At 40.9% G+C, this 10984-nt stretch overlaps 1 long non-coding RNA gene across 1 annotated transcript; it reads right to left on the bottom strand.

Annotated features, from left to right (window-relative positions):
• Positions 1 to 3273: 3273 nt before the first annotated feature.
• LOC136432331 (uncharacterized) lies at positions 3274 to 10623 on the bottom strand. Its single transcript, XR_010755517.1, has 3 exons — positions 10238 to 10623; positions 9067 to 9174; positions 3274 to 8095 (listed from the first exon to the last, which is right to left on the bottom strand). It is a non-coding gene; the product is annotated as an uncharacterized lncRNA (long non-coding RNA).
• Between the last annotated feature and the right edge of the window lie 361 nt (positions 10624 to 10984).

The following is a 10984-nucleotide window of genomic DNA, read 5'->3' on the forward strand; positions in this document are numbered from 1 at the left end:
GATACAATGGGATGTAGTTTACAGTCTGACCTATAAAACAACTATTGACTCCTATTTAAGATCCTTTCAATTTAAGTTGTTGCATAATTTTCTTGCTCTTAAGAATAAGCTTTATAAATGGAAATTAGCAGAAAATACACTTTGTTCCTATTGTAAGACTGAGGAGGAAACTCCCGTCCACATCTTTTGTCAATGTTCTTTTCTTGTAAAATTTTGGGGGGATGTAGAAAGCTGGATCAGAAAGCATATGAACGTGGAATTTAGATTTACAAGTAAAATTATTCTATTTGGTTCATTAGGCTATCCTATCATTCTGAACACATTGTTACTAATTGCTAAGGTGTATATCTTTAAATGTAGACATTTAAAAATTCCTACAATAGATGGCTTTTTAGCCTATGTACACTATTATTACAAAGTTGAGTACATCATTGCCCAAAACTTACAGAAGATTGAGAAACACTTGTTAAAGTGGGGACACATTGGTTATGCACTGTTAAAATTAATTTAGTTGGGAAAATGCAAATTGTCTTTCCAGGCTTAGGTTGCTTTTTGTATATCCACTTTGTATTGTTGTGTCTTTTTTTTTTTCAAAAATGAATAAAGATTATGTTAAAAAAAAAAACGCTACCCTATGCATAACCTTCTCGGCGAAGGTAACAAGGCGAGACCATACTCGTCTATATAAATGAGTTCGAAACAGCACGTCTGAGAAATACAATCAGCACACTTCTTCTGTCTCTCAAGAAATGATTACAAACCTTGTAACATTTCTAACCAAAGTCTCGTTCAAAATATTTTCACCAGCCTGCACAAGAGAAACGTAAGCAGTAATAATGCTTTAATAACCAGAACATACTCCAGAAAAACACTGGTGCCTAACCCTAATATGGAAGTAATTAGGGGTGGCTCCCCATATGCATGTGATACGATGATTCATACGATGATGCATACTGAAAACCAAGGGGGGCACTTGCCACACTCCAACGTATAAAATGTGTAACGGTAACTTTTATGTAAGTATACAATTGGTTGTATCTCACCGGAGTAAATCCGGGAGAATGATGATGATAATGATGATGAAAGGAGTGAATCTATAAAGATATTTGACCATATCACAGGCACTTGCCGCACTATCGACTTATAACTTTTATATAAGTATACAATTGATTGTATCTCACCGGAGTAAATCCGGGAGAATGATGATGATAATGATGATAAAAGATGTGATCTATAAATGTAGTTGACCATATTTCGGGCACTTGCCACACTATCGACTTATGACTTTTATATAAGTATACAATGATTGTATCTCACCGGAGTAAATTCGGGAAAATGATGATGATAATGATGACGAAAGGTGTGAATCTATAAAGGTAGTTGACCAAATTTCAGGCACTTGCCGCACTATCGACTTATAACTTTTATGTAAGTATACAAATATATTGTATGGGTTGATGATCTTTCGTAAGCTGAATCTGATCCTGTGTCATTGGAATGACACACCCTACGGATAGCTGAATCTGAACCTGTGTCATTGGAATGACACACCCTACGGGTAGCTGAATCTGACCCTATGTCATTGGAATGACACACCCTACGGATAACTGAATTTGACCCTGTATCATTGGAATGATACACCCTACTGATAACTGAATTTGACCCTGTGTCATTGGAATGACACACCCTACTGATAACTGAATCTGACCCTGTGTCATTGGAATGATACACCCTACGAATAGCTGAATCTGACCCCGTGTCACTGGAATGACACACCCTATGGATAGCTGTACCTGACCCTTTGTCATTGGAATGACACGCCCTGTGGATAGCTGAATCTGACCCTGTGTCATTGGAATAACACACCGTATGGATAGCTGAATCTGACCCTGTGTCGTTGGAATGATACACCCTACGAATAGCTGAATCTGACCCCGTGTCACTGGAATGACACACCCTATGGATAGCTGAACCTGACCCTTTGTCCTTGATGATTTCATATCATTTAAAAGTATCACAGTTTCGCAGTGCACGCGACGTGTGCACTGAATTGAACTGGGACTACATTATACACTCTTAGCTTCATAAAATTATTCACAATTGCCTTAACTTATATACGAGGTTTTCAGAACATTAAGATAGGTGTAGTGACAATATTTTTTTTATACAATACGATAATATATCCGGGTACATTGTATTAACAATATAGATGTTTCAGATACAATACAATTACATTACAGAAACCTCATCGGTGCTTAATCTATGAATGCAGTAAAATAAAATAACACTCAGGTACTGGTACTTTTCGTTGTTATTGACAGCATGTTGCTGTTACGGGTCTCTTATTTAGTAATGATACCATGTATGGTATCGGGCTATTTCTATAGCGTGCTGTTCTGGTTTTAATAGTGTCCAACTGTTGACTATTGCGCGTATTCCTGCCGCTGACTTCTTGTCGGGTTGGCGGGAGCCAGTCGCAGAAGATGGTAGAGTGAAGTAGCTTTTTGGCGAAAGATTCACAGAGGTAGTCGCGTCTTTGCTGCAACGTCGTGAGACCCAGTGTGTGGCAAGCATCCGAGTAGTTTGTATAGTGGGTCCCTAGGATAGTTCTGACTGCTCTACGTTGTATCCTCTCCAGTTGAAGTCTCTGGGACAGCGTTATACCAGGTTGCCAGACCGGTACTGCGTATTCACAGGTCGGACGAATAAAACTCGTATAAATGGTGACAAGGTCCTCTCTGGTTACTCCAAATGATACACCCTACGAATAGCTGAACCTGACCCCGTGTCACTTGAATGACACACCCTATGAAATACTGAATCTGACCCTGTGTCATTGGAATGACACACCCTATGGATAGCTGAATCTGACCCTGTGTCATTGGAATGATACACCCTACGAATAGCTGAATCTGACCCCGTGTCACTTGAATAACACACCCTATGGAATACTGAATCTGACCCTGTGTCATTGGCATGACACACCCTATGGATAGCTGAATCTGACCCTGTGTCATTGGAGTGACAACCTAAGGATAGAACCTGGGTGTCTCGTAAAAACACAGTACGAAAGTTTGTTATCTTATTTATTCACATTTATTTTCAAGATTATTTGGCTACAATCAGTGATTTCTTGACGAGACCCTTCTCTTGCATACAACAATAAAAACAACAGTAATGATTACAAATAACACAATGGCGTGAGGAAAAAATAAAGCAATAACAATAGTGAAACATACAGCTAATGTACAAACTAAAGTTAAACAACTTGAGCACCAAGGACAGGTGAGGTTGTATGTTTGACAGGTGTGGTGTTGAGCACCAAGGACAAGTTTGGTTGTATGTCGGACATTTGTGGTGTTCAGCACCAGGACAGGTGTGATTGTATGTCTGACAGATGTAGTGGTTAGCACCAAGGACAGGTGTAGTTGTATGTCTGACGGGTGTGGTGTTCAGCACTGAGGACAGGTGTGGTTTTATGTCTGACAGATGTAGTGGTCAGCACCAAGGACAGGTGTGGTTGTATGTCTGCCAAGTGTGGTGTTTAGCACCAAGGACAAGTTTGATTGTATATCTGACAGGTGTGGTGTTCAGCACCAAGGACAAGTGTGGTTTTATGTCTGACAGGTGTGGTATTCAGCACTGAGGGAAGGTTTGGTTGTATGCCTGACAGATGTAGTTGTCAGCACCAAGGACAGGTGTGGTTGTATGTCTGACAGGTGTGGTGGTCAGCACCAAGGACAGGTGTGGTTGTATGTCTGACAGGTGTGGTGTTCAGCATCAGTGACAGGTATGTCAGTGTGTGGATAGTATTTCGACACCAAGGATAGGTATGGTTGTACATATGAGATATGTGGTGTTGAGCATCACAATCTCCACCAGAACTGTTTCATGGTGACGTGGTTGTGGATGCATGTGGGTTCGATGCAATCAGGATAACCCAACAAGCTGTGGATAGATGTTTTGTAGTTAGGTAGATGTTGGTAAGACAAAGGTAAACCTTGATAATGGTCTTTCTCGCGGCATCTTACAGTAATGCAGCAGAACGTGTATGTCCTCATTATATATTCAATAGGAGGGTAGGTGTTGAAAAACAAAAGTTAAGTTCGATAATGGGATTCCAAGCAACTTCCTACGGTACTGCAGCGGAACTTCAAAATGCTAGGGTCCTGGTTTTTAAGTGGTAGATAGCTCTTGGAGCTTGAACTCCTTAGCAGCTGGTATGGAATTGCAGTGGGTCTTTTTGTTGGAAACTTTCGAAGAGGATAACTCAAGAAGGGATTGCTGGCTTTTCATTACTTTTTCATACATAGGTATCTTGGATGTTGATTAACATAATGAGACCTATGTTGTGGAAAAAAGAACCTATTCTACATAATTACTTAGGTGAAATTGGAAATGTGCAACGTTTACTATCATAAAAGCAGCGGTCTTGGAATTTAGGACAATAGGTCAACATACATCTTGCAGTGCTAGTGGGCCATCGTAAAACACATCTCGTTTCAGTTGTGTTTGGCATGTACATCACTTAAGTGATGATTAACACAGGAAGATGCTAATTGTTCAAATTAGAAGCTAATCTGCAAAATCAATGAGGAAATTTCATCTATTCCCCACGTACCATGATAGGATTTTCAAGCAACAAGCATATACAGCTGAAAAAGAGAGGAATATTGATAGGCATAAATTATGCAAATTTTGTTGACAAAAAATTAGAATACATGTACCTTAGCAGCAAATGATGGTAGTTTGATACTTCCGTCTGTCGTATGGATAGGGGGCAAGAAGAAGTCCTGACAATTAAACTTTATCTCATGAACATGAAACGTCTGACGTCTTTCAGGTGTTAGGCAATAGCGGTGAAACTGGTCCCTTGTTAGCAATGCCTCCCATCTTAGGCGAGACCAATGCCGTCTTAGGAAACCAGCCGGTATGCCGGGAGAGTCTATGTAAGCCTTGTAGCTTACTTTGCACGTACCATGCTTCGCTCTCTATATTTCAAGACACCCGTCATATGAAGTATGGCTAGGGGCGAGAAGAAGCCCCGACAATTTGACATGCTATGTCTGATGTCTTTTAGTGTCAGGCAGTAGCGGTGAAACTGGTCCCTTGTTAGCAATGCCTCCCATCTTAGGCGAGACCAATGCCGTCTTAGGAAACCAGCCGGTATGCCGGGAGAGTCTATGTAAGCCTTGTAGCTTACTTTGCACATACCATGCTTCGTTCTCTACTTTTCAAGACACCCGTCATATGAAGTATGGATAGGGGCGAGAAGAAGCCCCGACAAATTGACTTTATCTCATGAAAATGTCACTTGTGTCGTCTTTCAGGTGTTGGGTTCAACTTAACAATTGATTATTCTACGGTTTTCTTATTAATGATAATAAGGTCCTCATTTGCATAGATTACATCAATTAATGATCCTCTGTAGCCAAACTATGTGAAAGTCATATAATAGCAAAGAAGGCTATCTTATCATCTTTTCATTGATTATGCAAATGATGCCCTGATTTGCTTGATACATGTCTAATGATGTTCATCTTTACTTTGTACTTCCCAATACTGATGGAATCATTCCTGCTATATGGTATCATGGTATTTTACATTTATTATGTAAATCAAGTTTTGATTTGCATGATTGGCATGTTCTTTTCAATTTGACTAGCCATTTTTGACGTCTTTCAGGTGTTCGGCAATAGCGGTGAAACTGGTTCCTTGTTAACAATGCCTCCCATCTTAGGCGAGACCAATGCCGTCGTAGAAAACCAGCCGGTATGGCTGGAGAGTCTATGTAAGCCTTGTAGCTTACTTTGCACGTACCATGCTTCGCTCTCTATTTTTCAAGACACCCGTCATATGAAGTATGGCTAGGGGCGAGAAGAAGCCCTGACAATTTGACATACCATGTCTGACGTCTTTCAGGTGTTAGGCAATAGCGGTGAAACTGGCCCCTTGTTAGCAATGCCTCCCATCTTAGGCGAGACCAATGCCGTCGTAGGAAACCAGCCGGTATGCCTGGAGAGTCTATGTAAGCCTTGTAGCTTACTTTGCACGTACCATGCTTCGCTCTCTATTTTTCAAGACACCCGTCATATGAAGTATGGCTAGGGGCGAGAAGAAGCCCCGACAATTTGACGTGCCATGTCTGACGTCTTTCAGGTGTTAGGCAATAGCGGTGAAACTGGCCCCTTGTTAGCAATGCCTCCCATCTTAGGCGAGACCAATGCCGTCTTAGGAAACCAGCCGGTATGCCTGGAGAGTCTATGTAAGCCTTGTAGCTTACTTTGCACGTACCATGCTTCGCTCTCTATTTTTCAAGACACCCGTCATATGAAGTATGGCTAGGGGCGAGAAGAAGCCCCGACAATTTGACATGCCAAGTCTGACGTCTTTCAGGTGTTAGGCAATAGCGGTGAAACTGGCCCCTTGTTAGCAATGCCTCCCATCTTAGGCAAGACCAATGCCGTCGTAGGAAACCAGCCGGTATGCCGGGAGAGTCTATGTAAGCCTTGTAGCTTACTTTGCACGTACCATGCTTCGCTCTCTATTTTTCAAGACACCAGTCATATGAAGTATGGCTAGGGGCGAGAAGAAGCCCTGACAATTTGACATGCCATGTCTGACGTCTTTCAGGTGTTAGGCAATAGCGGTGAAACTGGTCCCTTGTTAGCAATGCCTCCCATCTTAGGCGAGACCAATGCCGTCATAGGAAACCAGCCGGTATGCCTGGAGAGTCTATGTAAGCCCTGTTGCTTATTTTGCACGTACCATGCTTCGCTCTCTGTTTTTCAAGACACCCGTCACATGAAGTATATAATGGCTAGGGGCGAGAAGAAGCCCCGACAAATTGACTTCAAATTATCTCATGACGTCTTTCTGGTGTTTGGATAACCTTCAGTTGACGTATTTTTTCTCATTATGTGAAATAAGGTCCTCATTGGCATGTACTACATCAGTCAATGATCCTCTTTACCCAAATAAGTGTCCAAAGTATGCAAGTTATATCTTAGCAAAAATTATTTTAGCCTCTTTTCATTAAATATGCAAATGAGGCCCTGATGTGCTTTATACATGTATAATGATGTTCATCTCTACTTTGTACTTCCAAATGCTGATGGAATCTTTCCCAACATGAAATGTTGACATTTTACATTTATTATGTAAATGAGATTTTCATTTGCATGGTGTACATGTTCCTCTCTTTTTGATGTCCTTCTTTTTTTTAGTTTTTAGGTGGCAGTACCATTGTCCCTTATTCACAAGCCCAATTGCCTACCTCTGAAAAATCATGACCGTAATGTCCAGAACACGGGATATGAAAACTGGAATTTCTACTGCAGTACCATGGGAAGCTGGTAGGGGCCCATAATCTAATCTCTTCCTTCCACAGCTACCAACATGCCCAATATGATAAAAATTAATATACATTCATGACTTCTAGAGTTATCCTGCTAACAGACATGTACACAAAACTCTGAAAACAAAACCTTCTTGATGGTCTCCTATACTACTGAAGCCTCCAAGGGTATCATACTATGAGGGGCACTGGCGACTGTACGTCATTGAGGTTATTGTTAAGGTGCAGGCTTCCATAGGAATATAAACATTTCTAATAAGATATTATAAGATAAGATATTATAAGATATATGCATGGTTGTCCTCCCCCCCCCAAAAAAAACATTTAGTTTCAAACAGTATTGATCTGTTTCACAATTTAGTTACTGTCTTGTTTGCACTTTCCATGTAGGGGTTAATAAATCCACTGCATACTAGTATCATACCTGGTTGCGATCAGTTGTAGTTGATTGTGGTGTTTAGCAATACCTATATGATGTTCACTACAAAAGGTTCCAATCCAGAACCATTCATACTCAGAGCATTAAGACCATCATGTACTATAAATTCATCTGTTGATTCACCAGGAGAATCCATCATCAATTTACCATCATGCAAGTACATCATATTGAAAGACTTTTCCCAAACCCTCTCCCTGAAGTATGTGTGTTTCCACTCGCTTGGATGCTGTTCTTGAACGGCGTCAGATGTACTGGTAGAAAATAAAGCTGCTGTATGTTTCCCTCAGCACATTTGTCTTCTACACGGGGAAAGAGAGGTACATGTTAGAGGATGGATGAAGATTGATATATGTAACTAACTGCACCTACAAATATGTGGCCTACTCTATGCAAATGTGTAATGACGTATTGTATATTAATTTTAATGTAAAAAAAAGTAAACAACATGCAAGTCGTGTTTGGCCGTAGGCAGCTGTTTGAGTCGGGAATGGCTGTCCAAATTCCCTGCAAGTCGTGAACTGGGATGTAAGTTAGTCGTCGATTCTGCCCTTTCAAACCGAACCATGACCATATTCATACCTATTCTACCTCACGACGCCACCGCGCTTCACCAACTAAAAAGTCTGCATCAGGTTGTGTTTTTTCCACACTCTGGCATAAAATACCAAGTCCTGTGGTTGAGGAGAGGGGCACCACTAGCAGGTAAAAGAATACACCACACCAGACCATCCTGATGTGAGCGGATCTAATAAATCTGTCCAGATATGCAGCTTGTACTCGTCAGTACAAACCAGGTGTGTTATGCCATTACTTAAAGGCATTTTATACCAGATAGTAGTAGAAGTAGTACGTGCACAGGCCAGAACTGGCCCCTTGCGTAGGATTATACCGCCCCTTTACGGGGTGACATAGGTTGGCAGTCGTACAAGACGGTGATGCGCCAGATCTCCCGCCCGGGTGAATGATGTAAATCACACGGTGTGGCTAATACGAGACGGAGGTTCGCCAGGCCTCCATCCGGGTGATTTGTAGTGAATCACCAACTCCAGATAGAAGGATTTGGACCATCGCACACCGGGGCATGCCCCTACTCTTTTTCGAAAGGTGTGGTGGGTTCTTTTATGTGCGCGGGGTGTGGCTCTCCCCAAACACGGGACCTCCATTTAATGTCCTATCCGAGGGACGTCCCTAACCCTAGAAGAGCTAGGTACTCATTTACACCAGATATGTAACAAACAAATAACAGCTGCATATAAAGTGTGCAATGTACCATTGTTCTCCATGTCAGCAGTTGTTTTCTTTGCCTCCTCACAGGCCTGAAGCATTGACTGCTCCACCATCTGAGCATCAATGGCTCTGTAGACCCTCTTCGCGTACACTATACAGAGTAAAAATATACTAAATCGACATCATTCCCTGTACTGTAAATGCAGAAATATTTGTGGTTTTATGGTCATGACTTTCATCGATTAACTCTTTACCACAACCTTAAAAACATGCGAAAAGCCATTCCATTGTGTGACTGTAGCACTATTATTGTTTAAACGTGATCTCAAAACCACCGCAACAATCCATTTTCTCCTTACCAAGAAATTAAACCTCACTAACATTTCTGCATTTACAGTACCTTATTATGCAACATAACTGCAAAATCAACTTAGATGTCATATATCCTATTCATCTGCTTTCTGACTCATTGATAATGTTAGGAAGCATTTCTGGAAAGCACCTGACAATGATGTACTCATGGATGCTTCTAGAGCAAAATTATGATTATAAAATTAAATCAATCTTTTTTAATGATGACAACATTATGAAAATCAATATTGACAGATTGTGCAAGAGTAGATTACAAAAAATTGCATAGGAATGCATACATCATCGGATCATCCTGTCAATAGTGTAAAACTCTTATTATTGACAGGATGATCATGTCAATAGCCACTAATCCTTTTGTCGGGAAGCACCCTTCAACCGACTAAATCCCGACCAAATTCCCCGAGAGACGGCGATTTTCCGACCAATTCTCAAATAACATTACCGACGTATTCCCGACCAATTACAGACCGCACCATTCACTGTGTAAATTATCACATCAACGTTATACTAGTATATCCTTTCACTCAAAACGTAAATCAACAAGTTAACCATGAAATCCTTTTACATCTTTAGTGAATCGCAGCATTGTAGCTTACTTCTTCAGGTTTGTGAACAAATTAGAAACTTTACAGTATGCTGTATCTGTTCAAAATCTGTTCTTGTGTCGCGCTCAAAAAACTTGGACCTTGTTTTTCTCACAAATGATTTTTTGTCACAGAAGCTTTACACAGCCATTCAGAATATTTATGTGCGAAGCATAATCTGAACTTTTCTGAGGGACTGGAAGTTTTCATTGAGAATTTCCTCTCAGAAATGACGAAAATGTTTTCAAAAGATCTTACCTGTCATGACGTCACACGTGCTTGATTTTGTTGACTGCATCGACTCCAAATCTTGCTGCATTCCTCCCCAAATCCTGAGTTTTGCCGATCAATTTTCGTCCATACAGTTTCACAGCCCTTTCGCTTCCCTTTCTGTGGAAAATTTCCCGCAATGACGCTACATTTGAAGACATTTTGACATGAACGATAAAAGAAGAACGACCACAACGTTGTCCGGGTTCTTGTGGTGAAATGTTGAATCTTGCATCTTGTATACAGCCGCTTGTCGCCCCGTTTCTGCTCACTTTGTGCTTTGTCCTTTCTTCTCTTTCGGTGAAAATTGTCCTAACATCCTTCCTTCCCGATGTATAGTTCGAACATTTGTTGTTGTAGGTTCAAGTTCATAAAACAAGTCTTCCCGGTAAGAAGAAGAAGAAGATCTGTCGGTAATTTCCGTGACGTCATGCCATTTCAGTCTCAAACCGAAGTTTATCCGCGATATGAAGTAATCCCAGAAAATAAGGCGCGAATAATGCGTTTTCTTCTCGGTTTTCAGCTCCATATTTTTGGATATCACTAACTATAGCTAAAAATCATATTTTTTTATTTATTTCCCGAATATAAACGTTCATGTTATCATTTTTTGTTGTTGTTGTTGTGCCGAAGTGTTGTCTTCCACCGGATAGCTAGTGTAGTCGTGTATTAGTACGCGGTAGCTCATCGTCGCCTGATTACCCAGATAGTGTGCTTTATGTTCGCTTAGAATGG

This window comes from Branchiostoma lanceolatum, chromosome 4, assembly GCF_035083965.1.
Source record: "Branchiostoma lanceolatum isolate klBraLanc5 chromosome 4, klBraLanc5.hap2, whole genome shotgun sequence".
Classification (NCBI taxonomy): domain Eukaryota; kingdom Metazoa; phylum Chordata; class Leptocardii; order Amphioxiformes; family Branchiostomatidae; genus Branchiostoma; species Branchiostoma lanceolatum.